Source organism: Nerophis lumbriciformis, linkage group LG29 (assembly GCF_033978685.3).
Source record: "Nerophis lumbriciformis linkage group LG29, RoL_Nlum_v2.1, whole genome shotgun sequence".
Classification (NCBI taxonomy): Eukaryota; Metazoa; Chordata; class Actinopteri; order Syngnathiformes; family Syngnathidae; genus Nerophis; species Nerophis lumbriciformis.
Genome location: NC_084576.2, coordinates 33,574,068 through 33,590,000, shown reverse-complemented (window position 1 = coordinate 33,590,000; position 15,933 = coordinate 33,574,068). Strand labels below are relative to the sequence as shown.

Here is a 15,933-nt window from a genome sequence, read left to right as displayed (position 1 = left end):
CACACACACTAGGTGTGGCGAAATTATTCTCTGCATTTGACCCATCACCCTTGATCACCCCCTGGGAGGTGAGGGGAGCAGTGGGCAGCAGCGGTGGCCGCGCCCGGGAATCATTTTTGGTGATTTAACCCCCAATTCCAACCCTTGATACTGAGTGCCAAGCAGGGAGGTAATGGGTCCCATTTTTATAGTCTTTGGTATGACTCGGCCGGGGTTTGAACCCACAACCTACCGATCTCAGGGCAGACACTCTAACCACTAGGCCACCGTAGGAGGATACAATAGCTCACCGGCGTCACAATGTAAACAAATGCCATGGGTGGATCTACACCTGACATCCACTGTAATGATACCAAGTACTGGAGTCGATACTACTATGATTACATGGATATTTTTTATCGTCACAAAATCTTTTTTCTTTTTAATATTCATATTTACTTCAGCAGACTAATTAGGGGTCTTTGTTTGTTTACTTTCTACTAAAACAAACTTACAAGTAGCATTATCACTGGAGGACGAGGAATATCTAAACATGCTTCACTACACACCGTAGGAGGATACAATAGCTCACCGCCGTCACAATGTAAACAAATGCCATGGGTGGATCTACACCTGACATCCACTGTGATGATACCAAGTACAGGAGCGTATCTAGTCGATACTACTATGATTACATCGATATTTTTTATCGTCACAAAATAGTTTTTCTTTTTCAAATTCATATTTACTTCAGCAGACTAATTAGGGGTCTTTGTTTGTTTACTTTCTACTAAAAACAAACTTACAAGTAGCATTATCACTGGAGGACGAGGAATATCTAAGCATGCTTCACTACACACCGTAGGAGGATACAATAGCTCACCGCCGTCACAATGTAAACAAATGCCATGGGTGGATCTACACCTGACATCCACTTTAATGATACCAAGTACTGGAGTCGATACTACTATGATTACATCGATATTTTTTATCGTCACAAAATCTTTTTTCTTTTTAAAATTCATATTTACTTCAGCAGACTAATTAGGGGTCTTTGTTTGTTTACTTTCTACTAAAAACAAACTTACAAGTAGCATTATCACTGGAGGACGAGGAATAGCTAAACATGCTTCACTACACACCGTAGGAGGATACAATAGCTCACCGCCGTCACAATGTGAACAAACGCCATGGGTGGATCTACACCTGACATCCACTGTAATGATACCAAGTACTGGAGTCGATACTACTATGATTACATTGATATTTTTTATCGTCACAAAATCTTTTTTCTTTTTCAAATTCATATTTACTTCAGCAGACTAATTAGGGGTCTTTGTTTGTTTACTTTCTACTAAAACAAACTTACAAGTAGCATTATCACTGGAGGACGAGGAATATCTAAACATGCTTCACTACACACCGTAGGAGGATACAATAGCTCACCGCCGTCACAATGTAAACAAATGCCATGGGTGGATCTACACCTGACATCCACTGTAATGATACCAAGTACTGGAGTCGATACTACTATGATTACATAGATATTTTTTATCGTCACAAAATCTTTTTTCTTTTTCAAATTCATATTTACTTCAGCAGACTAATTAGGGGTCTTTGTTTGTTTACTTTCTACTAAAAACAAACTTACAAGTAGCATTATCACTGGAGGACGAGGAATAGCTAAACATGCTTCACTACACACCGTAGGAGGATACAATAGCTCACCACCGTCACAATGTAAACAAATGCCATGGGTGGATCTACACCTGACATCCACTGTAATGATACCAAGTACTGGAGTCGATACTACTATGATTACATAGATATTTTTTATCGTCACAAAATCTTTTTTCTTTTTCAAATTCATATTTACTTCAGCAGACTAATTAGGGGTCTTTGTTTGTTTACTTTCTACTAAAAACAAACTTACAAGTAGCATTATCACTGGAGGACGAGGAATATCTAAACATGCTTCACTACACACCGTAGGAGGATACAATAGCTCACCGCCGTCACAATGTAAACAAATGCCATGGGTGGATCTACACCTGACATCCACTTTAATGATACCAAGTACTGGAGTCGATACTACTATGATTACATCGATATTTTTTATCGTCACAAAATCTTTTTTCTTTTTAAAATTCATATTTACTTCAGCAGACTAATTAGGGGTCTTTGTTTGTTTACTTTCTACTAAAAACAAACTTACAAGTAGCATTATCACTGGAGGACGAGGAATAGCTAAACATGCTTCACTACACACCGTAGGAGGATACAATAGCTCACCGCCGTCACAATGTGAACAAACGCCATGGGTGGATCTACACCTGACATCCACTGTAATGATACCAAGTACTGGAGTCGATACTACTATGATTACATTGATATTTTTTATCGTCACAAAATCTTTTTTCTTTTTCAAATTCATATTTACTTCAGCAGACTAATTAGGGGTCTTTGTTTGTTTACTTTCTACTAAAACAAACTTACAAGTAGCATTATCACTGGAGGACGAGGAATATCTAAACATGCTTCACTACACACCGTAGGAGGATACAATAGCTCACCGCCGTCACAATGTAAACAAATGCCATGGGTGGATCTACACCTGACATCCACTGTAATGATACCAAGTACTGGAGTCGATACTACTATGATTACATCGATATTTTTTATCGTCACAAAATCTTTTTTCTTTTTCAAATTCATATTTACTTCAGCAGACTAATTAGGGGTCTTTGTTTGTTTACTTTCTACTAAAACAAACTTACAAGTAGCATTATCACTGGAGGACGAGGAATATCTAAACATGCTTCACTACACACCGTAGGAGGATACAATAGCTCACCACCGTCACAATGTAAACAAATGCCATGGGTGGATCTACACCTGACATCCACTGTAATGATACCAAGTACTGGAGTCGATACTACTATGATTACATCGATATTTTTTATCGTCACAAAATCTTTTTTCTTTGTAAAATTCATATTTACTTCAGCAGACTAATTAGGGGTCTTTGTTTGTTTACTTTCTACTAAAACAAACTTACAAGTAGCATTATCACTGGAGGACGAGGAATATCTAAACATGCTTCACTACACACCGTAGGAGGATACAATAGCTCACCGGCGTCACAATGTAAACAAATGCCATGGGTGGATCTACACCTGACATCCACTGTAATTATACCAAGTACTGGAGTCGATACTACTATGATTACATCGATATTTTTTATCGTCACAAAATTCTTTTTACTTTTTAAAATTCATATTTATTTCAGCAGACTAATTAGGGGTCTTTGTTTGTTTACTTTCTACTAAAACAAACTTACAAGTAGCATTATCACTGGAGGACGAGGAATATCTAAACATGCTTCACTACACACCGTAGGAGGATACAATAGCTCACCGCCGTCACAATGTAAACAAATGCCATGGGTGGATCTACACCTGACATCCACTGTAATGATACCAAGTACTGGAGTCGATACTACTATGATTACATCGATATTTTTTATCGTCACAAAATATTTTTTTCTTTTTAAAATTTATATTTACTTCAGCAGACTAATTAGGGGTCTTTGTTTGTTTACTTTCTACTAAAACAAACTTACAAGTAGCATTATCACTGGAGGACGAGGAATATCTAAACATGCTTCACTACACACCGTAGGAGGATACAATAGCTCACCGCCGTCACAATGTGAACAAATGCCATGGGTGGATCTACACCTGACATCCACTGTAATGATACCAAGTATCTAGTCGATACTACTATAATCATAGATATTTATTTTCGTCACAAAATCTTTTTTCTTTTTAAAATTCATATTTACTTCAGCAGACTAATTAGGAGTCTTTGTTTGTTTACTTTCTACTAAAACAAACTTACAAGTAGCATTATCACTGGAGGACGAGGAATAGCTAAACATGCTTCACTACACACCGTAGGAGGATACAATAGCTCACCACCGTCACAATGTAAACAAACGCCATGGGTGGATCTACACCTGACATCCACTGTAATGATACCAAGTACAGGAGCGTATCTAGTCGATACTACTATGATTACATCGATATTTTTTAGCGTCACAAAATCGTTTTTCTTTTAAAAAATTCATATTTACTTCAGCAGACTAATTAGGGGTCTTTGTTTGTTTACTTTCTACTAAAAACAAACTTACAAGTAGCATTATCACTGGAGGACGAGGAATATCTAAACATGCTTCACTACACACCGTAGGAGGATACAATAGCTCACCACCGTCACAATGTAAACAAATGCCATGGGTGGATCTACACCTGACATCCACTGTAATGATACCAAGTACTGGAGTCGATACTACTATGATTACATCGATATTTTTTAGCGTCACAAAATCTTTTTTCTTTTAAAAAATTCATATTTACTTCAGCAGACTAATTAGGGGTCTTTGTTTGTTTACTTTCTACTAAAACAAACTTACAAGTAGCATTATCACTGGAGGACGAGGAATATCTAAACATGCTTCACTACACACCGTAGGAGGATACAATAGCTCACCGCCGTCAGTCACAATGTAAACAAATGCCATGGGTGGATCTACACCTGACATCCACTGTAATGATACCAAGTACTGGAGTCGATACTACTATGATTACATAGATATTTTTTATCGTCACAAAATCTTTTTTCTTTTAAAAATTCATATTTACTTCAGCAGACTAATTAGGGGTCTTTGTTTGTTTACTTTATACTAAAACAAACTTACAAGTATTATTATCACTGGAGGACGAGGAATATCTAAACATGCTTCACTACACACCGTAGGAGGATACAATAGCTCACCGCCGTCACAATGTGAACAAATGCCATGGGTGGATCTACACCTGACATCCACTGTAATGATACCAAGTACTGGAGTCGATACTACTATGATTACATCGATATTTTTTATCGTCACAAAATCTTTTTTCTTTTTAAAATTCATATTTACTTCAGCAGACTAATTAGGGGTCTTTGTTTGTTTACTTTCTACTACAAACAAACTTACAAGTAGCATTATCACTGGAGGACGAGGAATAGCTAAACATGCTTCACTACACACCGTAGGAGGATACAATAGCTCACCGGCGTCACAATGTGAACAAATGCCATGGGTGGATCCACACCTGACATCCACTGTAATGATACCAAGTACTGGAGTCGATACTACTATGATTACATCGATATTTTTTATCGTCACAAAATCTTTTTTCTTTTAAAAAATTCATATTTACTTCAGCAGACTAATTAGGAGTCTTTGTTTGTTTACTTTCTACTAAAACAAACTTACAAGTAGCATTATCACTGGAGGACGAGGAATATCTAAACATGCTTCACTACACACCGTAGGAGGATACAATAGCTCACCGCCGTCACAATGTAAACAAATGCCATGGGTGGATCTACACCTGACATGTAATGATACCAAGTATCTAGTCGATACTACTATGATTACATTGATATTTATTTTCGTCAAAAATCTTTTTTCCTTTTTTAAAATGTATATTATGTTTATACCACAACGGATAAAAAAACAAATAAAACGGTGCGGTGGTAGAATCCAGGTTAATTACCGTCATGCTTTTATTTTGGTGCTTACTTTGCACTGAACAGGAAGTGGGGCGATCAAGGGTGACGGGTCAAATGCGGAGAATAATTTCGCCACACCTCGTGTGTGTGTGTGTGAAAAGAAACAAAAAACTTAAATAAATAAAATGGATAATATATATACCGTATTTTCCGCACTATTAGCCGCACCTAAAAACCACAAATTTACTCAAAAGCTGACAGTGCGCCTTATAACCCGGTGCGCTTTATATATGGATTAATATTAAGATTCATTTTCATAAAGTTTCGGTCTCGCAACTACGGTAAACAGCCGCCATCTTTTTTCCCGGTAGAACAGGAAGCGCTTCTTCTTCTACGCAAGCAACCGCCAAGGTAAGCACCCGCCCCCATAGAAGAGGAAGCGCTTCTTCTTCTACTGTAAGCAACCACCCGCCCGCGTAGAAGAAGAAAAAGCGCGCGGATATACCGTACGTTTCATTTCCTTTGTGTGTTTACATCTGTAAAGACCACAAAATGGCTCCTACTAAGCGACACGCGTATAACGCAGAATTTAAACTTAAGGCAATAAGTCATGCCGAAGAACACGGAAATAGAGCAGCAGCAAGAGAATATAACATAAATGAATCAATGGTGCGTAGGTGGAGGAAGCAAGAAGATGACCTGCGCCAGGTAAAGAAGACAAAACAGAGTTTCCGAGGGAACAAAGCAAGATGGCAACTGTTGGAGGACAAACTGGAACAGTGGGTTGTTGACCAGAGAGCAGCAAGCAGAAGTGTCAGCACCATCACTATTCCAATGAAGGCAACAACGCTAGCAAGCGAACTTCACCTGGATGATTTTAAAGGTGGTGCTTCTTGGTGTTTCCGGTTCATGAAAAGACGCAATCTCTCCATCCGCACACGGACCACTATTTCACAGCAACTGCCTAAAGACTTTCAAGAAAAGCTGGCTACTTTCCGTGCATATTGTAAAAACAAGATAGCTGAAAAAAAGATCCGGCCAGAGAACATTATCAACATGGACGAGGTTCCACTGACTTTTGATATTCCTGTGAACCGCACTGTGGATACAACGGGAGCACGTACGGTGAATATTCGCACCACAGGGAATGAGAAGTCATCCTTCACTGTGGTTCTAGCTTGCCATGCTAATGGCCAGAAACTTCCACCCATGGTGATATTCAAAAGGAAGACCTTGCCAAAAGAGACCTTTCCAGCCGGCGTCATCATAAAAGCTAACTCGAAGGGATGGATGGATGAAGAAAAGATGAGCGAGTGGTTAAGGGAAGTTTACGCGAAGAGGCCGGGTGGCTTTTTTCACGCAGCTCCGTCCATGTTGATATACGACTCCATGCGCGCCCACATCACAGATGGTGTCAAAAAACAAGTGAAGCACACAAATACGACACTCGCCGTCATTCCGGGTGGATTAACCAAAGAACTCCAACCGCTGGATATTGGTGTCAACAAGGCATTTAAAGCACGACTGCGAACGGCGTGGGAACAATGGATGACCGAAGGCGAACACACCTTCACTAAGACAGGCAGACAGCGCCGGACGACATACGCCAACATCTGCCAGTGGATCGTAAATGCCTGGGCGGATATTTCGGTCTCAACTGTGGTCCGAGCTTTCCGGAAGGCAGGATTCACAGAACTGCTGCACAACAACAGCGACACTGACTCCGATGACTTCGACGAGACGGAACCGGCCATTTTGGATCCCGCATTTGCCCAACTTTTTAATTCGGACACCGAAGGAGAAGAATTCGAGGGATTTACGAATGAAGAATAACTTCAGAAAGTGAGCGTTATGTTTATTTTGTGTGTTGTGACATTAACGTTCGAGCAACATTATGTTGCTATTGCTCTGCACTATTTTGAATTTTACTATGTTTGTGATTGCACATTTGCGTACATTTTGGGAGTGAACAGAGTTGTTAGAACGCTGGTTTTTAATATATTATTAAAGTTTGACTGACCTATCTGACTGTTTTTTTGATATTCCTTTAGCGCAGTTAGATGCGGCTTACAACACGGGGCGGCTTATAGGTGGACAAAGTTTTGAAATATGCCGTTCATTGAAGGCGCGGCTTATAACCCAGGGCGCCTTATGGTGCGGAAAATACGGTAAATGTGTGGTATCATCCAAAACTAATGTCAAGTATCAAAGAAGAGAAAAATAAGTGATTATTACATTTGAACAGAAGTGTAGATAGAACGTGTTAAAAGAGAAAATAAGCAGATATATTAACAGTAAATGAACAAGTATCCATTTTTTACAGTTTGTCCTTTATAAAATAATAGGTGTATAAATGACACAATATGTTACTGCAGACTAATTAGGAGTCTTTGTTTGTTTACTTACTACTAAAAGACAAGTGTCATGTCTGTGTGATCATGTTTTGTTTTAGTAATGTTCGGTTTAAATTTTGGACTTTTTGTGCACTTTTGTTTTGTTTTGTCACCATAGCAACCATTAGTTTCACCTGTCACGTCACGCACCTGTTCCACGTTTGGACTCATTGTGCACTCTTGTCACCATAGCAACCATTAGTTTTCACCTGTCACGTCACGCACCTGTCTCACGTTTCGAGTCACGCACCTGCTTTCACTAATCATGTCCATAGTATTTAAGTTCATTCATTTTCTGTTGTTCGTGCTGACGACATCACCACATTTATGCTCCTGCACACTCTCCACACCCTGATGACCCTTGCTACTCTTTTTTTCATGCCGGTTCCATGCCAAGTAAGTTTTTGTTTGTTAAGCCACAGTTAGTGCTTTGTTTAATTGTTCCTGGTTTCTGCCAATGTGCAAGTTTTGTGTTTAAAGTCTAGTTTTATTCTCCGCCACTGTGCGCGCTTTTTGTTTATTCCTTTTTGATAGTTTAAAATAAATAATGTCTTCACCTTCACGCCATGTCTGGTCCAAATGCTCATTTGCACCACGGGAGAACAAACCAAGCCAAAGTCCAAGTCCTGACAACAAGTTGTCTATTTTATTGAAGGACTAAATGACAATAATAAACATATGTTTCATGTACACTAACATTTGTTGTTACAATAAAGACAATAATGACATTTTTTGGTGGTGCCCTTTATTTAGAAAAGTATGGAAATACATGTTGGTATGGGGACAAGACTAGTTTCTCTCCTCTCATCTAACATCTACTACTTTATTTCTCTCCATTAGAACGACAGTAAAGCTTTAGTTTTTTTCCATCCGACACAACAACGGATAAAAAAAACAAATAAAATCCAGGTCATGCTTTTATTTTGGCGCTTACTTTGCACTGAACAGGAAGTGGGGCGATCAAGGGTGACGGGTCAAATGTGGAGAATAATTTCGCCACACCTCGTGTGTGTGTGTGTGTAAGGCTGCAGCTAACGATTATTTTTCTATCGATTAATCTATAGATTATTTTTTTTCGATTAATCGGTTAATCTATAGATTATTTTTTTCGATTAATCTATAGATTATTTTTTTCGATTAATCTATAGATTATTTTTCCTTTTACCGATTTTTTTTTTTAATTTAAAATGAAGATGAAAAAATAAATGTTGGCCAGTTTTTTCAAAAGGCATGACTTTTATTTACAAAAAAAAAAAGTATGGCCACTCAGTCAACATTGACAACAACATGACAAAATATTCTGTAACAATGTAAACATTTAAAACTTTTAACATTTAACAAAATTAAAAGTAGCTTATTTGCTTTTTAATGTGCAAATATAAAAGTAAACATCCAGTGCAAATCTTAATATTCTGCAATAGTATAAGCATTTCAAAAGTAAAAGTATTGCTTATTTTGCTTTAAAATGTGCAAAAATAAAGATAAACATCCAATACAAAAAAGTGTACAGTGTAAACATTTCAACAAAAGTAAAAGTATTGCTTATTTTGCTTAATAACACAACAATGATAGTATGATTAAAGTGAAAGTTAATTGTTGGTTTGTACATAGTATATGTAACTGTTAATGTTGTAAAAGGTATTTGCACAATTAATTAACGTTAGCGTTAAAGAGGAGCGCGTCTTTGTAAACACTGAACAGGCACGCCAAACGCGCCTCTCAGAGCGAAACAGTGTTTTAGTTTATGAATTTACAACGCAGATACAAATGACACATTCATGTTTTTGTGTAATGATGACAACGTATACGCACGCGGACGATTGACTTGTTGATGGTGATGGCAAGAACGCTGTCGGGTGTTTTCTTTTCAAATGTTCCTTCATAGCCGTTGTGCTGCTATGATAGGCCATTTCCGCTCGACACAGTGTGCATACAACAACTGTCAAGTGTTTGGCTTTTTTCGCTGTGCTTATCCCACACTTGAAGGGATGTACCAATGCTGAATGTGGCTTCTGGATTTCACTCAAAAGACCAGACCGTAGTTACTTTTTCCTTTTATTTTCCTTTAGTTTGCAACAGTTTTTCCAACGACGAAACAGCTTCTTTTTTCTTCTTTAGTCTTTTTAGCAGTCTTTAGCAGTGTTAATAGACTTTAGTTTCTTTAGCTGTCATTAGCTGTCTTTAGTAGCCTTTAGCTTCTTTAGTAGCGTTTAGCTTCTTTAGTAGGTGAAAAACCTTTAAGGACAAAACACCACAAGATAAACATGCTGTAAAAAATCAATCAATTATCAATACCATAATTCACAATTATTAATTAGGCTATCAAACTCTTAAGCATTAAACAAGTGCAAGAAAATGGACACATCTTTTCCCTTTAAGTTAAAACAGATTTTAAATAAATTGTCTCAACATAAATGCACCAAGATACATATAAAATACATTTAAACCCAGAAACACAATAGATAAATGCAACAGAAAACCCAATATGCAAATACATTAGATTAGATTAGATTAGATTAGATTTATTGGTCCCCTTGGGGAAATTCATTGTCACTGCCGTACATTTAAACACTAGACATTACACATCACACAAAAAAAAATAACAAAAAGACATCATACATGACTAACACACATTTACAGGCTTGTCAGACAGGTACATAAATACCTAACCAATTAACCACCTATTTAGATACATATTTAAAATCCATATTCAATATAAATATATTATTAATTTAGCAGTGAAACGCTCAATCTTAAACGCTGTCTACTGGTAGAAAAATGCCCCTTTTTCTATGCCCTCACCAGCAGCCAATGATCCAACACAGTTAAATCCAACACTTTAAATTGAGCGACTTCACCCTCCTGATGAAGCAAACTGCTCCAACATTTATCAAACTAAGCAAAGAATATCAACACTAAACAACAGTTACATAACACACTGTGTGTATTTAGCCTCCAGACTAAGCACGCTACATGCACAAAACTTTGACAAATAAAATGAATAATATATATATATTTTTTTTAATTGCACTCACATGGAAGGGTAACCAACATTTAGCAGATGAATGAAGCAGCTAAAATGTTCCAAAGTGATGTTTTCTAGTGTTTTGGAATTAAAAAAATAATATTTGAAGCTTATGACATCATCAGTCCATGTAAATATCATCGAGTAGAACTTCAGGTTGGAACCCGAGAACCTCATCCCGAGGTGGTCAGTCCTGTATTACGCCACAAAGAGATGGGGATCACTATTTAGCAGCGGGTCGGAAGGGACGCGCCACGCTTCAGCGCCGCATTCTGCACATTAGCATGTGCACGCATGACACGCTTCTGGAGTGTTACTCACAGGCTAAAAATACATCGTGCTGCTCAGACCCTGGGGGGGGAACCTTTGTGCTTGCAACGTTCCGTTTTTGGAGGTATGACATCGTGCACGTACCTTTACCATGCCTTGCTTTTTAGTGCACCTTTTTCCACTTATCTTTGATGACCTCCACCTTTCATAACGGCATGATGGCAGTCACACATAAGAGATACGTGTAGTCTGCAATATGATGGCAGTCGCACATAAGAGACACGTTTAGACTACAATATGATGGCAGTCACACATAAGAGATACGTGTAGACTGCAATATGATGGCAGTCACACATAAGAGATACGTGTAGACTGCAATATGATGGCAGTCACACATAAGGGATACGTGTAGACTGCAATATGATGGCAGTCACACATAAGAGATACGTGTAGACTGCAATGTGATGGCAGTCACACATAAGAGATACGTGTAGACTGCAATATGATGGCAGTCACACATAAGAGATACGTGTAGACTGCACTATGATAGCAGTCACACATAAGAGATACATGTAGATTGCAATATGATGGCAGTCACACATAAGAGATACATGTAGATTGCAATATGATGGCAGTCACACATAAGAGATACATGTAGACTGCAATATGATGGCAGTCACACATAAGAGATACGTGTAGACTGCAATATGATGGCAGTCACACATAAGAGATACGTGTAGACTGCAATATGATGGCAGTCACACATAATATATACGTGTAGACTGCAATATGATGGCAGTCGCACATAAGAGATACGTGTAGACTGCAATATGATGGCAGTCACACAAAAGAGATACGTGTAGACCGCAATATGATGGCAGTCACACATAAGAGATACGTGTAGACTGCAATATGATGGCAGTCACACATAAGAGATACGTGTAGACTGCAATATGATGGCAGTCACACATAAGAGATACGTGTAGACTGCAATATGATGGCAGTCACACATAAGAGATACGTGTAGACTGCAGTATGATGGCAGTCACACATAAGAGATACGTGTAGACTGCAATATGATGGCAGTCACACATAAGAGATACGTGTAGACTGCAGTATGATGGCAGTCACACATAAGAGATACGTGTAGACTGCAATATGATGGCAGTCACACATAAGAGACACGTGTAGACTGCAATATGATGGCAGTCACACATAAGAGATATGTGTAGACTGCAATATGATGGCAGTCACACATAAGAGATACGTGTAGACTGCAATATGATGGCAGTCACACATAAGAGATACGTGTAGACTGCACTATGATAGCAGTCACACATAAGAGATACATGTAGACTACAGTATGATGGCAGTCACACATAAGAGATACGTGTAGACTGCAATATGATGGCTGTCACACATAAGAGATACGTGTAGACTGCAATATGATGGCAGTCACACATAAGAGATATGTGTAGACTGCAATATGATGGCAGTCACACATAAGAGATACGTGTAGACTGCACTATGATGGCAGTCACACATAAGAGATACGTGTAGACTGCAATATGATGGCAGTCGCACATAAGAGATACGTGTAGACTGCAATATGATGGCAGTCGCACATAAGAGATACGAGTAGACTGCAATATGATGGCAGTCACACATAAGAGACACGTGTAGACTGCAATATGATGGCAGTCACACATAAGAGATACGTGTAGACTGCAATATGATGGCAGTCGCACATAAGAGATACGTGTAGACTGCAATATGATGGCAGTCACACATAAGAGATACGTGTAGACTTCAATATGATGGCAGTCACACATAAGAGATACGTGTAGACTGCAATATGATGGCAGTCACACATAAGAGATACGTGTAGACTGCAATATGATGGCAGTCACACATAAGCGATACGTGTAGACTGCAATATGATGGCAGTCACACATAAGAGATACGTGTAGACTGCAATATGATGGCAGTCACACATAAGCGATACGTGTAGACTGCAATATGATGGCAGTCACACATAAGAGATACGTGTAGACTGCAATATGATGGCAGTCACACATAAGAGATACGTGTAGACTGCAATATGATGGCAGTCACACATAAGAGATACGTGTAGACTGCAATATGATGGCAGTCACACATAAGCGATACGTGTAGACTGCAATATGATGGCAGTCACACATAAGAGATACGTGTAGACTGCAATATGATGGCAGTCACACATAAGAGATACGTGTAGACTGCAATATGATGGCAGTCACACATAAGAGATACGTGTAGACTGCAGTATGATGGCAGTCACACATAAGAGATATGTGTAGACTGCAATATGATGGCAGTCACACATAAGAGACACGTGTAGACTGCAATATGATGGCAGTCACACATAAGAGATATGTGTAGACTGCAATATGATGGCAGTCACACATAAGAGATACGTGTAGACTGCAATATGATGGCAGTCACACATAAGCGATACATGTAGACTGCAATATGATGGCAGTCACACATAAGAGATACGTGTAGACTGCAATATGATGGCAGTCACACATAAGAGATACGTGTAGACTGCAATATGATGGCAGTCACACATAAGAGATACGTGTAGACTGCAATATGATGGCAGTCACACATAAGAGATGCGTGTAGACTGCAATATGATGGCAGTCACACATAAGAGATACGTGTAGACTGCAATATGATGGCAGTCACACATAAGAGATACGTGTAGACTGCAGTATGATGGCAGTCACACATAAGAGATACGTGTAGACTGCAATATGATGGCAGTCACACATAAGAGATACGTGTAGACTGCAATATGATGGCAGTCACACATAAGAGATAAGTGTAGACTGCAATATGATGGCAGTCACACATAAGAGATACGTGTAGACTGCAATATGATGGCAGTCACACATAATATATACGTGTAGACTGCAATATGATGGCAGTCACACATAAGAGATACGTGTAGACTGCAATATGATGGCAGTCACACATAAGAGATACGTGTAGACTGCAATATGATGGCAGTCACACATAAGAGATACGTGTAGACTGCAGTATGATGGCAGTCACACATAAGAGATACGTGTAGACTGCAATATGATGGCAGTCACACATAAGAGATATGTGTAGACTGCAATACGATGGCAGTCACACATAAGAGATACGTGTAGACTGCACTATGATGGCAGTCACACATAAGAGATACGTGTAGACTGCAATATGATGGCAGTCACACATAAGAGATACGTGTAGACTGCAATATGATGGCAGTCACACATAAGAGATACATGTAGACTGCAATATGATGGCAGTCACACAAAAGAGATACATGTAGACTGCAATATGATGGCAGTCACACATAAGAGATACGTGTAGACTGCAATATGATGGCAGTCACACATAAGAGATACGTGTAGACTGCAATATGATGGCAGTCACACATAAGAGATACGTGTAGACTGCAATATGATGGCAGTCACACATAAGAGATACGTGTAGACTGCAATATGATGGCAGTCACACATAAGAGATACGTGTAGACTGCAATATGATGGCAGTCACACATAAGCGATACGTGTAGACTGCAATATGATGGCAGTCACACATAAGAGATACGTGTAGACTGCAATATGATGGCAGTCACACATAAGCGATACGTGTAGACTGCAATATGATGGCAGTCACACATAAGAGATACGTGTAGACTGCAATATGATGGCAGTCACACATAAGAGATACGTGTAGACTGCAATATGATGGCAGTCACACATAAGAGATACGTGTAGACTGCAATATGATGGCAGTCACACATAAGCGATACGTGTAGACTGCAATATGATGGCAGTCACACATAAGAGATACGTGTAGACTGCAATATGATGGCAGTCACACATAAGAGATACGTGTAGACTGCAATATGATGGCAGTCACACATAAGAGATACGTGTAGACTGCAGTATGATGGCAGTCACACATAAGAGATATGTGTAGACTGCAATATGATGGCAGTCACACATAAGAGACACGTGTAGACTGCAATATGATGGCAGTCACACATAAGAGATATGTGTAGACTGCAATATGATGGCAGTCACACATAAGAGATACGTGTAGACTGCAATATGATGGCAGTCACACATAAGCGATACATGTAGACTGCAATATGATGGCAGTCACACATAAGAGATACGTGTAGACTGCAATATGATGGCAGTCACACATAAGAGATGCGTGTAGACTGCAATATGATGGCAGTCACACATAAGAGATACGTGTAGACTGCAATATGATGGCAGTCACACATAAGAGATACGTGTAGACTGCAGTATGATGGCAGTCACACATAAGAGATACGTGTAGACTGCAATATGATGGCAGTCACACATAAGAGATACGTGTAGACTGCAATATGATGGCAGTCACACATAAGAGATAAGTGTAGACTGCAATATGATGGCAGTCACACATAAGAGATACGTGTAGACTGCAATATGATGGCAGTCACACATAATATATACGTGTAGACTGCAATATGATGGCAGTCACACATAAGAGATACGTGTAGACTGCAATATGATGGCAGTCACACATAAGAGATACGTGTAGACTGCAATATGATGGCAGTCACACATAAGAGATACGTGTAGACTGCAGTATGATGGCAGTCACACATAA

The 15,933-nt window shown here is 39.0% G+C and overlaps 1 protein-coding gene across 4 annotated transcripts in view; it reads left to right on the top strand.

Moving 5' to 3' along the window:
• The window catches only part of enah (ENAH actin regulator), a 165,088-nt gene that overhangs the window by 114,767 nt on the left and 34,388 nt on the right, over positions 1 to 15,933 (top strand). The window lies entirely within an intron of this gene.